The sequence below is a fragment of the Hippoglossus stenolepis genome, chromosome 20, assembly GCF_022539355.2.
Source record: "Hippoglossus stenolepis isolate QCI-W04-F060 chromosome 20, HSTE1.2, whole genome shotgun sequence".
NCBI classification, from domain to species: Eukaryota; Metazoa; Chordata; class Actinopteri; order Pleuronectiformes; family Pleuronectidae; genus Hippoglossus; species Hippoglossus stenolepis.
This window is the reverse complement of record NC_061502.1, coordinates 6,585,872-6,599,313: the sequence shown is the minus strand read 5'-3', so window position 1 is coordinate 6,599,313 and position 13,442 is coordinate 6,585,872.

Genomic DNA, 13,442 nt, shown 5'->3' with positions numbered 1-13,442 from the left:
GGATGCGCTCTGTTTGGTTAAAAAGCATCTTAATTGCCTCAGTGAGCTGTGTGTCACACACACTGATGCTGCCACTGCAAAATCAGCTCACTTCCCACTGTTTTCTGTTTACAGCGTGCAGGCATCTCTTTTGATCTCACACAGGATCTTTGCCTCGATGCTTCCCTGTCCTGCCTTTCGGGTGCCTTGTGGTTTGAAAACCTCTGCTCCGGACCAAAGCGAGAGACGAACAGACTTGCATTGTCATCCCTAAAAAAATGATGCTTTCAGTTCTTTAACATGAACAGATATTGGTATGACATGCCTCTCTTTGGGTCATGTGGAAAATGTAGTACAGTTTCCCCGGTGCCATCTGTCTGGTGCTCACTCATCATACTCCCCCTCTACAAGGGCTAGTGGTACCTAATTAAAGCCTTCAAATGGAGTTGCAAATGAAGTTTTTCCGTCGTCTCCACAGCTGGCAAGGTTTGCAGCGCAGACTCCAGAGGTTCAACTGAAGGGCAACCAGGCCTGAGCTTTACAGTGACAGGTTACGTAGTAGAGACTCTAATGTCTCTAAAATATCTGCCTGGAGCTGTAGCGGTCTGTTAATGGTGTACGGTGCATCGGACAAATAGCTGTAGATTGTTGCTGCATGGCAATGAAGAAGAAAGAGGAAAACAAAACTACCGGAAATCCCGGCACCAAGTCTTGAATGATAACTGTATGACACTTCAAGGGGTTGGTCCACTGACGCCGTATTAGGGACTGACTCTGTGGATTTATTGAATGGAGATTTTACATCCAAATTAGTTTTATTTGACTGTAGGCCTTACAGCCGTGAATCATAAAATGTCTACATATCCCTGTGAAATCACCATGGGGGCTGTCACAGTGGCCTTGCAGTTGTTCAATTATTCACCGTCTACGGAGCAGCTCCGGGATTGGCCTCAGTGTGACATCATCACTCAAACCTTCACCCTTTGCAGTTCAGCAGCGTTTAGTTTGTGTTTACATTTTAAAAATTAAACCCGAGCTGGTCTCTAATATTGAGATAGTGCATGTAATTTATATTAGATAACTGGGGGTTTCCTTTAAATCTCCACTCCTCCAGTGGAACAACTCTATTCAATGCTGCATTAATCAATATTATATTAAAAATGGATCAAATTACGATGTGGAAGGAGTCGCTTGTAGTGATGAATCCTCCCAGAGAACTCTTGCTCAGCTCTGCAGTCGTCCTCCGCTCTGTGAAACATTATAGTGTCTTTCAGCTCATTGTTTTGAGTTTGGATCAGTCTCTCATTGGGGCAGCAGTTTCTTCGGCAATAAAACACAGATTATCCTACTGTGTGCAAAGTGCTCAGCACCAAATGGCAGGCTGACAAAGTTTGCCACTTGTGTAGTTGAGCATTTTGGAGCTAGAGTTAAATGTCTTGTGTTTCCTCCTCATGTGAAAATACTTAAACAGTTTGCCAACACATAAGACTCAACCTCAAATGAAGTTGAACTTGAGTTTTTTGTGTAAAGGTTGCTCCTCTGCCTGCAAGTGAAAAAACAACAGCTTTTAATACATGATATGAAACAATTCTCCATTAAAATTACTAAAACAGCTTGTGTCTGGTTATTTATTTTTGTTGACTTGCGTATTTACATCATGTAAATTGTTACCAACAATGTTCAAACCCAGAGAAACAGGATATTTCATTCACCTTTTAATTGCATCATATTTGCTTTACTTGTGGATTTGTCCTTCTCTGCTGGGACCAACTGGGACAAAAGAAATATGACACAGGGAAAAACACACTGCCAGCACGTCCTATTGCCAGTCAGCTGTTTTTTTCCTCCTCTGTTTGTATTGGTCACTCGTAATGAATCACAGTTATTCATTGCTGTTTGCTGCGTAACATGAATAAAACTTTGATGCATTACCTTATGGGTGAACATGATTTACAGAGTCGGGTCATGTAGATTTTCATTGGCAATGGTGGGGAAGAAAACAACTCCCATGATCCCCGTCATCAATCTACAGTCTTTTGTTATTGTTTCGAGACCCCTTGTGGCTGAAGTTACATATTGTAGATTTTAATGGCCAAATGTGCTCAGTCAAAACAGAATAAAGGTTTGAAAACAGCCGCTATCTACAATATTGAATTGTATAGAGGACGAATACATTGAGAGTGCATGGGTCAGAGGTTAGGTTAACTCTTAGCCAACAGTGAAGTTTGTACGTGCCGCTTTAAAGCTGGAGCTTTAGACCTCCCTGTTTGGACAAGTCAATAGATCAGTGGATCTGCGATTCATATGAAACAAGTGTCCGGCAACTTCAGCAGACTGTGCCTGATCACTCTGTGATAAATGTCTGTTTCACTGAGGCCCTCAATGCGTCAAGAGCATTAGAGCCTATTTCAGGGCTGCGCTGCTTGAGAGGTCAAGGCATAAGGGAATCTGACAGATATCATGAACACGGCTATAACTCCTATCTTTTACACTTCAATTCTGCAGCCATAATGCATTGTACTTTGAGAGTTACCCCAAGGCTCACTAGCCGTGTGAGTCATTGGCACACCAGTGAGTCCGACTGCACAGTCAATTACCCATCTACCTTTCATGGACCAGGAGTAGAAGACAGGGAATGAGTTCATCCATGCATTCAACCTACGGCGGCCATGCTTCCACCAGAGGTGAAACCCATATGCAGACGGGAAAGACAAGAGGATATTGGGTTAGTTTTTTTTTTCGATGTGGAGAATAAAGGTTAATAACAGTCCTTTTCCGTGTCATATTTGACATGACCAGTCATCGCAGTAATTACAATCATTACACTCCAAAGGATGTCTAGTTATCCCTCTTAAACACAGGCCGCACAAAGGAAATCAATTATTCAATCAGAGCTCTCCCATTCATCCCTGCCTGAGTTCACTTAATTTTGGGCCTGGGTGAATATGCCGCAAATAAACCCCACGACCGGAGAAGAAAAGATGAACAGGCCCCTAATTTGTACCCTTTCAGGCGGTCAATCACTTTTCAAAGGAATGCAAGCTTATTCTGACAATCAGGCTGACGTGAATGGGAATGGGTTTCATCTGCTACTTTACATAAGTTATCTGGTGATAAAGAGGGCAGAAGAAGAGAGGGATGTGCGGGGTGGGGGGCTTCCGTCGACAAGTGCAGCCTGTGCCCCCCCCACCCCCCCTCCACTCTTACTTTCGGCCCCTTCTCTCCTTTCTCTCATCCCTGCTTTCACCTCATCTCTCACCCATCCTCCGCTCCTCGTCTTGCCCATGCCCACTAGGATTGGCAGCATGTAATTTAAGAGCATGGGCACAAAGACCAAATGCCAAGCCCATAATGGAAGCTGGATGTGTTCTGATTTAAATGGGCTTCTCTGCTCAGGGCCCAGGGCCTGTAATTAAGATCACTGGGACAAAGGAGAGGAGACAGTCACACAATGCAGTTGGGACCTGGATGAAGAGGAGGGAGCGAAAAATATCAGCTCGATGCATCCAAAAATGGAAAGTTGTTTTTTTCATATTATTGAGATTTTTTAATATAATGGACACTTGAATAGATTAGGAACACATGTCCACAAATAGTTTCCATTTGTCGTTACTTCCCCTGTGATGATCTGATGAATTTACTTGTGCTACAAATGTCCATTCATTAAAATGACAACTTGGAGGCATAGTTGAAATTGGTCTCAGCTAACTTTCAAGGATCCACCACAGTACATACATCTCTTTGATTGCTTATGGAGTAGGACACATTGCAAAGAGCAGCTTAACTTCAGAGAGAATTACTATTACCAAGCACTGACTCCATCAGCATTCCTGTAGGGGTATTTGATCAATCTGAATGATGAAAAGACTACGAGAGGCCTTCATATCCGGATGGAGGGCTGGAAGTCTCGTCCTCCATATCCACACACCCTCCATCACTCTCTCCTGAGCGTTTTTTGTTCCCGAGGACACACTCTAGCTCCTAGTGCTCTGGGTGGTTGTGTGTTCAGACCTTTTTCCGTTTAATTAGATTTGTTAAAACAATTTTTGGAGTGCTTTATTCGGTAAAAGCTCTCAGGGGTTAATATCCGCAGAACACTTCTGTTCAGCTTCTTTTCACCAATGGAGCATAAATTATTTAAATTATTCAGAATTGTGCGACCTTTTATCTCACCCCCTTTGAAGGCAGCAAATTAAAAATGCAAATGGGCTAACTAATTAATATGCAAATGCATTCATTCCCAGTTAACAATTAGCAATTAAACCTGCAGTGTCTAGAAAGAGCACTGACAAAATTAGCAACTTCTTTTTTCATCTGAAAAATAGTCAGTCCGAAAAAAAAATTGATTGACGAAATGACTTTTACTGACAACCACCTGCCTTGATATAAACAAAATTAATAGGATGTCATGTAGGAGACACAGAAATCTGAGTGGAGTCGTGCCACAAACAACAAAATGTGTGTCATTTTGTCATGGTTTGGTTCCAGGACTTGTATATTTCATAACTCAATCAAACCTCAATTGAAACATAAAAGTCTGTGAGGGATTCTCTGTGTGTGTGAGCGACAAAACAAGCAAAAAAGGAAGGAAGAAACACAGAGGAGGGCTGAGTTAACACATTGCATAACACAAATTAATAGCAGGTCTTTGTTTTTATAGCCATGGTCAGATACCCAGAGCCGAAAAGGACCAACAGGAAAAACCATAAAACACCAAGAGCTGTCAAACAGTTTCCTATTTCCTTCAACACGCTCAAATGCAATCTTACACTTCATGCTATCTCCTACATTACACCTTATGATACCTAATGTTACAAACTCGACATCAGTCATGCATGCCAAGCCCCGACTGTCTCCCCAGCCTGAATTTAACCACATCCAGATCCTTTGATGTGATAGCGGGAAGGTGCGGGGGCCGGGAGGCGTGAACTACAGCTCCTTGTAAAGGTTATCTGCGATACACAGACCCGGGGGCACCTGCCTCATGCAGAGTTCACGCACGTTTGCCGCTGCTCAGCCGGGAACATACAAAATGATGTATGCGTGGATATCACTGTCAGCTGTGGAGCTATGACAATAGAGGTCAGTCAGTCAGTCAATCAGGGAGAGACGAAGCGAGCGGGAAAGAGAACAAGAAGGATTTGTCTTTTTTTATTTTTTTATTATTAACATGCCCGGCTTATATACTAATAATCAGTGTCAGTGTGCAACTTGATCTCTTGTCAGCCTGCAACTTCTGCCAGAGGGCTCAGCAACACCATCACCACCTCTCGACAAATGCTCAGTGATTGCCGTGCCTTTAAACATGATTCTTGTGTTTCATTAACTTGCATTAAGTGCCCACGTCCCCTGACGCTTGAATGCTATATTACCAAAGAAGGTTCATATTTTATTTATCACAGTTTAATATTGTTTTTGAATATTTGCGGTGCCTTTAGGCCCGGCTCTCAGTCACGTTGTGCTCTTTAATTTCTCTTCGGAATTGATTCTCTATCGCTGGGAGTGACGTTTGATTAAAAACATTTTCTTGCATAAAAATGTAAACGAACAGGAAGTTATTCTCCATATACTGCAGCTGTGTGCTACAATATCTTTACATTACACTCGAATTTTTATTTAATGCACTCTTTAATTGAATTGTTGATTGTTTATACTGTTCAGTCTGAGTTAAATTGCGCACACCGTTTAAGAATATCTCACCTTGCTGACCACTTATGCAGATGACACCCCGCAGCTCTAATTCATTTGCTGGTTTTCACATACATACTGGTAATATACTAGCTACTGCATAATTACTGCACGACACACAAGACACTCCACATGCATCTCTTTATCCGCTCACTCGTGGAATAAATAGAACTAAAACACAAGAAATGCAGCAAGGAGCCTCTTTCAAGCAAATAGGCTGGGGGTGGGGTAGATAATTAATTCTGAGATTAATGTACTGTAGCAGTGGTGTGTTATTAAAACGCTATTTTTAAATTACAGCTCAGAAAGCACCCCCTTGGGATTAAGAATGTTAGCCACTGATCTCTACTTAAGTTATGGATGGAAAGGAAGAGGAGGGGGTCTATTTTACATGCCCAGGTCCCATCTTATGGCTCATGCTGTGGGCTGACATGGAGAATCTTTTTGGTGTTTGCTCGCCTCAGTGACTCACTGAAAAGCCTTTAGTCCCTTTATCAATGGAGCTGGAACTTGTGCTTTTCAATAAGTATTTAAAGTGTTTGATAGGCGAGGGCCAGTGCTTCTTTACAACCTGCGGTTTGATTAAAGGATCTTGCTGTGTCTATTGGAAAACACTTGTTTGCAGAGCCAGTGAATGTTGGGAGGTTGTTGTGAGACAGATGACAGCTTGTGTAGTAATATGCCAGTTAAAAGGTAAACGGCTGAATGTTTTGTATTTTTGACATCAAATAAAAAACGTATTTTGAGCAGGTATGGGAGGTCAGTAGCTTAACTGGTTTTTGGTTGCTTGGAGGCCAACCCAGATGCTTTAAATATAACAATACACTGAAACTGACAAAGTGACAAATTATCATAATAACATGGAGAAAAATCCACTTAGCTTTGAGTTGTGACATAAATAAGTGACTTCTTCAGTCTTCCTCGAGCTCTGTTTTGGTCTCCACCATCTCCTGAAGACCATATGTGGCTCTTCAGCCGCCTTACACACCACTATGCTCACCAAGTTCTCACTGACTCTGTCTGCTGAGTGGTGCCGGAGCAGGTAGCATGCAATTGGTTAATCTGAGCTTTTCTTGAGCTGCTTTCAGAAAAGCACTGGACTTCAGATAATCTCAGGACATTCTCGGGAGGGGCTGTATGTGAGAACGGAAATGTCAGAGAGAGAGGCTCGTGGTGAATGCTCCAGGAAATACCCAGCTGTAGTCTCAGGCTCATTCTGACATTCTCCGGAGTTTTTCCTGCCAGCTCCCTAGTAAAAACTCTAGAGAATGTCAGAATAAGCTCATGTGAGAATGCAGAAAGGACATTCTCTGGATGATTTACAGAGAGTGAGTAGGCAAGTTGATTACGTTTCTAACATGCAACAGATGCAAAAATGAATAAATAAAAAGATTACAACTATCTCAAGATGATGAAGATGTCAAGAGAGGTTTGGGGATAAGAACCAATGCTGGTGTCATGTGATCGCCACCCCTCACCTGGACACTCCGCAGATTTCTGTGTTGTTGTGAACACGTCAGAGCGGAGAATCTCCTGCTGCGTTATTCATATGTGAAACGCAAACTCAGGACCCAGTTGTGTGGACATTCTCCAGACTTTATGAAATGGCTTTGCTTACAACATCTGTCTGGTGGCTGGAAACATCTGGTGAATAAAATGATAATATTAACGTTGGAGTGATGGCAGAAACTATAGAAAAATAAACTGCAATTTATTTCAGCTTTGAAAGAATAATACATGCTTAAAAACATGTGCACATAACAAAGCATAGGTGAACGCTTTCAAGTGTTTGCATCATACCTCTCTCACATGCTTACTTATTGAAGATAAAGGGCCAACAGCACTTACATTTTTATCAAAATGTCAAAAAGACAGTGTGTTTGGGCCATCTGCACGAGATGACCACAACATGGTAGAGAGAGTTTGTTGAGCCCCATGTTTATGTGTGTGTGTGTGTGTGTAAATGCATGTGTTATGTTCTGTTTTTAACATTGGCAGTGAGTGGTTTGCACCTGTGGCTGCTGGCAGACCATCCCGTGTGTTGCAGCTCCGGAGGGACCTTGAAGCTCGTCGCAGTGGGAGAGAGGAGTCTGTCCTGCTAACCGTAATTAGCACAGGCCTGTTGATTCACTGATAATGAGAGGGAGTTCATTAGCGCCACGCTAATTGCTGCCTACTTCACCACCACCGACGCCGCAGCCATGCCAGCCCCCAAAACACACTGCACTCCGAAAAAGTTTTCCCGTCTGTCACATTCGAGATGAGGATTTAGTATAAAGATCTGTAACTTTTCAGGAGACCGGTGTGGGAGCAGATGGAAGAGGGAGAGAAAAACAGAGGATAGGCAGAGAAAGGTTTTGGTTGTGGAAATCCATTGTGATGAGCAGCAGGAGGCTTCTGCAGAGGGGCAGACACATGTAGGAAGGACTGTTCTGTCCAAGGACATGATGCAGGTTCAAAAGCTAATTGCCAGAACAAGCAAACAAGAACAAAAAGCAAAGTGTGCTGATTCAGCTTAAAGACAACCTCACCTGCACCTGTGTTGTATTATGTAACCACTGTGTCCAATATATATAATATATTAAATATATACTTGTATATATGTATATATGTATATATATATGTATATATGTATATATATATAAGCAGAAAGAATAAAAAAAGAAAAGGTAGGTACATAAGACATAAGCTATTTGATAGTATGACACACTGTATGTTTAAATGTTGAAGGGATGTTACTGTTTAAACACTAAAATTAAAACTGGAATTTCAAGTAATTGTTTAACCACAGTGCAGTCCTTTTGGAACAAGGAAATGAAAAACAATCTCACACACACACACACACACACACACACACACACACACACACACACACACACACACACACACACACACACACACACACACACACACACACACACACACACACACACACACACTTGCCACCTATGGCCATTGTTCTCCTGTCTTTGTTTGCAGATCTGTGCTAATTGCTGCTCAAAGCTGAATGATGGTCATTAAATTATTATTTCACATTAATGCTGCTTTGGCAAAATTAAGAACATAAATTTGGTCTGTGTATAGTTATGTACAAATGTTACATACATCATTCTGGACAAAATACAGAATAACTAAAGAACTTAAAATATGCCAGTCACCATGATTGTCAAATAAACTGCAATACCTTGGTGTGATTATTATCAAAAGGTTCAGAAAGTGTAATTTTTCTGTCATGATTCCTTGGCTCTAACATTTGAATCTGATATTGCCAGAAGCTCTAAACGCGTAGCCCCAGCTGAGCTGGCAAACATCTGTTTTGTGCCATAAACCAATCTCCTTTTGAGCATTAAAGTAATAAAGTAGATTTCCCACAAAAGCTGTTGGCACACACTGTAAAACATTGTGCCAATTAAGACCGATTGATTATGCCAGTCTTCTTGCTAATAGTTTGTTTAAATCTGCTTTAACTTTTAAATCATATTCAAAATGGATCAAATCCCGATGCAAAATTTAGTAGGAGACACAGTGATAAACCCACAAAGAATTTTCATCCCACTTTTCCATTTCAGGGGACATGTTAGCATCTTTTACCTTATTGTTTTTTTATGGACTACAACTATACTGTTTTGGTTCATATTTAATATGAATCAGTCCTCTTTGCAAAGGCTGCTTTTACCCCCAAACCCTCTAAAAACTTACTATACAAATGATATCCAGCACCAATCGACAGAAAGACAAAGATATTGACAGAGTTGGTGAAGCTAGTGGAGCATTTAGCGGCTAAAAACACTGATATTTCCCTCAGGAGGTGGAGGAGACCAAATCAGATGTAAAAGTACAGCGAATGTTGGATTTATTTGTCTGGTGACTAGAGACTCAACTGCAGACTACATGCTAATGTTACAGTGTGTCTGATGAATGTATCAAAACAACTGCTTGTGAACAGTTCTGTACACAGTTCTGAACAGTTCGTACAGTATGTCAATGTTTTGTTAACTGTTTGTTGTGCTGCCCCCAAATGGAAAAAAATGATCAGTCAATGTGATTTAAAGTATAGATCTGTATATCTACAAATGAAAATGTGAAGTAAACCTTTAAGTTAAAATCCTTTGTTGCACTTACACAGGGTTTTTACTAGCTTCTAATCTTAAATGATTGGTCGAGCTGTATGTTTTCAACATGTCTAATAAGAATTAAACAGATCCTTTGTAAATTTAATGAATCACTACTTCTTGTTTTTGCAAAGAAATGATGGATTCATTTCTCTGAAAACTTTCCTCCTAATTGTTGAGAAGCTCTAATCACTGATGCAGTCTGCAGCTCGCGGTCCCCGAAGAGCACTTCATTTTCAACCTGGGGAAATGGTGGAATGGATGGATGGAGGATGGCGGGATGACTAACCGGTCCGAAAGTGCTATAGTAATATCCGTCAGTGTTGTGTATTTCTACATAACAAGTGTCCATCCACGAGGCAATCTCACCTCAAGAGAGTGATCTGTCTCTCCTTTCCCCTCGCTAAGAGGCTGAGGCTTTATCAGCGAGGCCATGATGAATTCTCAGCAGACACCCACTCCGTATGGGCCCTGAGTGAGCATGCATTTAAATGAACTCTCTCTTCCTCTGCCTCGTACTACACAAGGATTTCTAAACTCTCTCTCTTGTCAAGCACTACATCAAACACAATAACAACAGCCGTCCTAGCCTGCCTTCATCTCCTCCCCTCCCTTTTCTAGCTCTTTCTTTAAGTCATTTCCTTCACCGACATTTTTCTTTCTTGGTCCACATCTCCAAAGACTCCTTTCATCTGCTTTCCATGATGGACTCATCTACATTTTTTATAGCACTTTACGTCATATCCAAGTTTGTTGCTGCTCTCAATCAAACCACAAAGAGTCATAAGCCATCATTCTTAACCACCTTGTCTCTCCTCTTTTTTTTTTCCTTTCTCAATTCTCCTGGTTTTGAACTAGATGGAGAGAGGCGGCATTCTGGTGATTAGAGCGTCAGAGCTGCCAGTCAGTCCCCGGGCTGGTGCATCATTCTCTGGGTGAGATACAACGGTATGAGGCGCCTCTCCTCCATGTCCACTGCCCGGATTAGTAATTAATTGTCATCATTATAAGTAATGTATTACAGCCCAACATTTAATAAGATGGGTATTGGTAGCTGGAAAACAATAACTTCACCACAAATTTGGATTTTCCTCAATTAAACCACTCAAGTCATTGTCTCCCAGGAAACTGAGGAAAGTTCCAGAAAAAAAAAAGTGCTGTAATTATTCATAATCCCAACAATTTGAGTGCAGCTACCTCATTTGGCTCAGTAATTTCGGCTTTTCTGAAAATTTCTTGCATACATTTGCACATTAATGTGGCCTGTTGTGTGCGAAGAGGTAGCGTTTTCCTGTGTGATGTCTCGCGCGGTGCTGCGGCCCAGTCGGGAGGCAGGGCCAGCTGAGACACAAAGATTGGTTTTGTTCTCCTTTCGCCGCGGTGCGTTTTAACACATTCAGCGTTATTGCCTCTTGTCAGTGGTGTTGTGATGGTAAACAAACACCTTTGTGGCTTGTGCATGCACATGCTTTTTGTGTGTGTGTGTGTGTGTGTGTGCTGTCTTCTATGCATTATGCAAACAGACAAACACACATGGAAATCAAGCATTTCATCATTAATTATCTCACTCAATAATTATTACCTTGCACATACCTGTACGTTCACGCCGACACTATGAATTCACTCGTCACTTGTAATCCTGAATGTCCTTGAACATCAGGGGAAAGGAACCCACCGAATTGTACCATCTGCAGCAGCCATACATTTTATTTACCATAAACTCCACATTTCCCCAATCTCCTTGACTCTGTCACTCCTCTCCTCCTCTCTTGCCACTCAGTCCACATTTTTCATGTTTTCCACTTTTTTTTTTTTTCTTTCAAACTAGTTGTTGTGCTGGTGGGGAGATATGGCCACCAGTGTCTATGGCCGGCTCTGTGATGTGCTGTGACTGTCTCCCTGAGATTTGCATAAATAAGCTCCCAGTCCCAGCATGCCCACGCTGTTGCCCAGGTGCAAGGACATTTGCATATAGAGCTGTGATAGGGCTCCCCTGGGTCCCCTCGGCAACTGCTGAGCGGGTAGGGGGCCGGCAGCGCCACAAATTTGTTCTGAATTGAAACCTCAGCTCTGCCCTCCATTTTATGTGTGAAGGCACGTATAGGAAGGCAGCGAATGACCAGAGAGAGAGAAAGGAAGAGATAAAAAGGGAGTGAGAGAAAGAAGGAGAAAGGTAGATGGGTGACATGTGGCGGGAGGGACAAACAATAGTAATTCACACTGCTGCTTAGATATGAGTCACCTAATGTTTGATCCATAACTTGCTTGATCATTGACACCAGAGTAGATCAGTCAATTGTCTATCTATCGTATGATGAACCCCACAGGTTGGCAGGGCCCCCATCATGCTTCTCCATCACCGCGGAGTCTCCGTGATCTTTTGAATCAGCAGAATATGGTTTGGGAAGCAAGGAGCCAAGCCCGGTGCTGATTAGTCACATGCCGCTCCTCTGACAATACGCTCTCCATCTGAGCACCATCGAGACGTCTCTCGTTCAAGAGACGCGTTGTGATGGGACACCAGCCAGAGGAGTCTTATGGGATCCGCACGAGCACAGATGCAAAGGAATCAAGCACAAACACAAATATTTTGCAAAAATGTCAATATCATAAAATTGACAGTGTCGAATAGTAGATCTGTTCAATCATTTGTGTGTAAATACAGTATCTGTGAATGTCAAGGAGCTCAGTGTGGTGACTATGTGGAGCCACCACAGTCACCATGACCTTTTTTTTTTTACGTAGGTATGGTGTTTAGGATAAAATGAATACGCCAATAAATCTTTTCCTCCTTCTTCTTTCTGTCATTGATGTTATCTGTGAAAGGTTCTTGCTCTTGTTAGATGCTGCATCCGTGCATTGTATGAACAAATGCCTGGGCAGGACCACGGCACGAGCACAGATACCCTCTCCTCAATTACGTTACCACTCTAAAGCGTTATCATTGCACCTTTTCGTCTTTTAAGAGCGAGGGAAACATCAACACAAAATCAGAGACATTATGACCTCAATTACAAAAGGATGTCTGTCTAAACAAGCGAGTGAAAACTCAAGGCCAAACAATGAGGTGTTACTCGTGTCAAAGATGCTCAGAGGTCAGAGAAAACGCTCATCAACTGTTTCTTTATTCCAGGCTGTAAATTCATTTTCCATTTTAAAACAGAGCTGCAACGAGATGAGGACGACCCCGCTAATCTGACTGTGGCTGGGATCAGATACACATTGAAATGCTGCGTCACACTGAGAGAGGCTGCACAATAAATCACACACAAACAAAAACGAAAATCAAAAGGAGAGAAAAAAAGAAAGAAAGAAAGAAAGAAAGAAAGAAAGAAAGATTATGATAAATTCAATATAGAGAATCTGAAAATCCTAATAGGAAACAAGCACAGTGATAAGAAAACAAAATTAAATGTATTGTGAGTGTATTAGATAGTAGATACTTAAATTCTACATGAAATAGAGGATGCTGCATTAGTGTGTGTGCTTGTGTGTGTGAGTGTGCATTGCAAAATCCACTGGTTTCATCTCCATAATGAATTATATCGTTTTTTATATTTGAATTATTCCCATTCTATTGGAGTTTGCTGAAGATTTCAACTTGTTGCTCATTGTGTTTTTGTGATTCATTTCACAGACATGTACAGTGCAAATTCAGTGAAA